The sequence below is a fragment of the Camellia sinensis genome, chromosome 3 (genome assembly GCF_055761805.1).
Source record: "Camellia sinensis isolate YWXY chromosome 3, ASM5576180v1, whole genome shotgun sequence".
Classification (NCBI taxonomy): Eukaryota; Viridiplantae; Streptophyta; class Magnoliopsida; order Ericales; family Theaceae; genus Camellia; species Camellia sinensis.
In genome coordinates, this window is record NC_138963.1 from 191351560 (window position 1) to 191354942 (window position 3383).

A 3383-nucleotide genomic window follows, 5' to 3' on the forward strand; every position below is an offset into this window, starting at 1 on the left:
ATGTCATGTTTGAATTTAATATTTTAATGTATTGTAAGCTCATTGATACAATCTATTTGCATGTGAGGTTTAAATTTCATAGTTGTGATTGGTGAATGGCTGTCTAGTAGTTTTTTGTTGCAGTCTTTTCTTTTTCCCTTTTTGGTTAAATGTATTATAACATAAATTATTTTTGGAATAAATTTGATTTTCTACTTTGATAATTTTCTATATCGAGAGGTCTATGCTATTGTTTTTCGTAGGTTCGAGCTAAACACAAGGAAGTTTGTCTTCATAAAGATAGTCCATTGAGAGAAACAATCCTTGAATGTTACAATTATGGTTGCCGAAATGTTTTCCTTCTTGGATTCATCTCTGCCAAGATAGTGAGTGTTGTCGTTCTTTCGTGCAGGGAGCCTTGTCTCAGTGTCAATCCATTGGAGGATATGAATTGGGACCTGAGTCAGTGGTGTCCCCTTATTGATGACAGATGTTTTTTGTAGTGGCTAGTTAAGGTTGTTATTTGTTTTTCCCCATGTTGTCATTTATGTTTTGTCTATAACCTGATATACGTAATTTTTTCCCAAAGTTGCTAAACTTGTACACTTAGCAGGTTCCATTTGAACATGAGAAGTTGAGGGCACACCAAATCAGTGCTCAGCAAATAAATAAAGTTGAAGAACTTTAGAAGACCAATCCAGATGCTACCCTAGAAGATCTTGAGAAGCCTGGTGTGGATGATGAACCTCAACCCGTTGCCTTGAAGTACGAAGATGCATATCAGGTTCCATTTTTTACAACACTAAGATGTAGCTTTGAATTGGTGGTTCACATTGTATGATTGTTTTCACAACATGAGAATGATGTGGAGGAGTTGTAGTTATCTATCTAAATCAGTTTTTTACTAATAATTTTTTGATGATGTATTTCCCAATGCAGTATCAGAATGTTTTAGCCCCGCTTATCAAGCTTGAAGCTGACTATGATAAAGTATGCATGATGTTTTCCAATTTCTTTCATTGTTTCACTTTTACTGTTTTGTCATTTTTATTTTTCAATCAATGGCATTAAAGCCTTTCTTACCCAAATTTTTGTTCCAATTGAAGTATTTTGTGCAACCTTACATAAATTTTATTTTTTTAGATGATGAAAGAATCTCAAAGCAAAGACAATGTCACGATACGGTGGGATGTTGGTCTCAACAAGAAGCGCATTGCATATTTTGTTTTTCCAAGGTGCTTCACTATCTTGGTTCTAGTTTTTACTTTTGTTTTGCAATTTCAATTCTAGTTTCATTTGCCTTTTACTTTATGCCAGTTCATAGCTTTTAAATTTATATTTATTTTTTGTTAAAGCTAAAAGTACACTTTATGTTGTAGGAAGATAATGAGTGGCGTCTTGTACCTGGTGATGAGTTGCGGCAACGCTATTAAGGAGATGCAGCTCATGCGGCTTGGCAGTCAATAGGGCATGTGGTAAGCACTTTTTTTCTCAATTTGTCATTTCTTTTGTTTGTCATCTTTAGTTTTTGATTTTGTTTTAATTTCTCTTGGTTAATTTTTCCATTGAGAAGTTGTCATATGAAATGTTGTCCTCACCCCACCTCGCCTCACCTCGCCTCACCATCTGCTGTCCAAACACCACTTGCTAGTGTTTCAGCCTCGGCTGTGAAGAACAAGGGGATGGATAATTACAAACAGGGGAAGTATGCTGATGCCATAAAGTGGCTTTCTTGGGCTGTGATTCTTCTTGAGAAGACTGGTGATGGTGCTACTTCCATGGAGGTCTTATCTAGCAGGGCTTCATGTTACAAAGAAGTTGGGAAGTATAAAAAGGTTGTGGCAGATTGTACAAAGGTATATAATAATTCTTTTGTGGTGAAGAATTTTTTAAATTCTACTTGCAAGGTTGAAATTTTATATTTAATCAACTCATCTAGTGTAAAGATTATAGCCTATGAATTAGTTTCAATTGTTCCTTAACATGCTACTGTTAATTTGATGGCTTAAAAGTTACTAAGAGTGATATAGTTTGGAGAGTAGTTTGAAGGATTGATGGGTTTGGTTACAGTGACAAACATGGATCATGGGAAAACTATAATTTTTTACTTGGATTTTCCTAGATCCTACTAGTCTGATTAGGTAGATTTCACAATAGCTCTCTGATCCACTTGGTGGATTTCTCAAACTGGAAGGCCTAAAATAATCTGTGTTACATATATTTAAGAATTCTATTGGTGTGAGTTATTAGATAGTGACTGATTTAAGTGATGGCAACCAATATAGCGCAATGTCTTACGATTCTGCTTATCATATGGACAATGGATCTCTGTTAATTGCAAGTATTAAATTGCAAATTGCAACCAAAAATATCAAATTGCAATCATGAATCATCATGCTTTATTGAGTTGACATGTTCTTTTTATAACACATAGTAGTGGACTTCATGTCTCTCCATATTCCCATGTGCCTATTATATTTGATAGCAGTGGAATTTGGTAAGGTCTTTAGAGTACAATTATAAAAAAAAATTAATTGTAGTTTGATATGGAGAGGCAAATTGTGTGCTATACTTTGATCCCTAGGCTTGATGCCTTGGGGAATTTGAATGCGATGCCTATCTTCTTCTTCTACTTCTCTTCATTTTTCTTTTAATTTATACAATGTCAGGTCCTTCTGAACTTAAGTTTAGACATTCTTAACCTTCTCCTACACTTAAAATACTATTTGATAAGCCTAAATCCTACTCTCCTCAGACGTCTTAGCCTAACACCAAAAAAACTAAAACTTAGCCTAGCTACTGTCCACATGTATGGTACACAGTACCCAAACAGCCATGAAATCCCTACTTTATTCATAATCTGCCTAATTCTAAATACCCAACTGCAATCCCAAAAGTATAGCAGGAATTTTCTTGAATTTCCAGTGTTCACTCCCTTCAAAACATGGCTAACTCTTCCTAAATTTATGTTCTTAACAGTAAAGCATCAGCATATATGGTATATTTTAAAGTGATATATATGGTATATTTGAGGGACTAAAGAGTGTAGTTTTTAATTGAGTTTTCACATTAATGGCACATATAACATATTTTAGGGTTGTCTGAATTAAGTTCTTTCTGTTGATGCTGAATTAAAAACTATTTTGGGTTGTCTGAATTGGTTTCGTTCTATAATTGTGTGATTATTGTTGGATTTGTTGAATTGTTGTGTTGTGTTGAACATGTTTTTTGGTTTTTTTCTTTTTTTTTCTTTTTTTCTCCTGGTACATGGGAGGCAGTAGCATGGGAGGTGGAGTTCTGCTTGTGATAAGACTTACTTGAGTACCCTTGACCTCATACTCTCTCAGCTTGTTGGTTTGTGGTTCACTGTTCCAGATTATTTACATTCAGTGATTTTTTTAAAA

General features: G+C 34.5%; 1 long non-coding RNA gene across 1 annotated transcript; it reads left to right on the forward strand.

Moving 5' to 3' along the window:
- The first annotated feature begins 624 nt into the window (after nt 1–624).
- Nucleotides 625–1285, forward strand: LOC145821230 (uncharacterized). The gene is made up of 3 exons (XR_014363260.1): nt 625–763; nt 919–969; nt 1123–1285. It is a non-coding gene; the product is annotated as an uncharacterized LOC145821230 (long non-coding RNA).
- Nucleotides 1286–3383: the final 2098 nt, after the last annotated feature.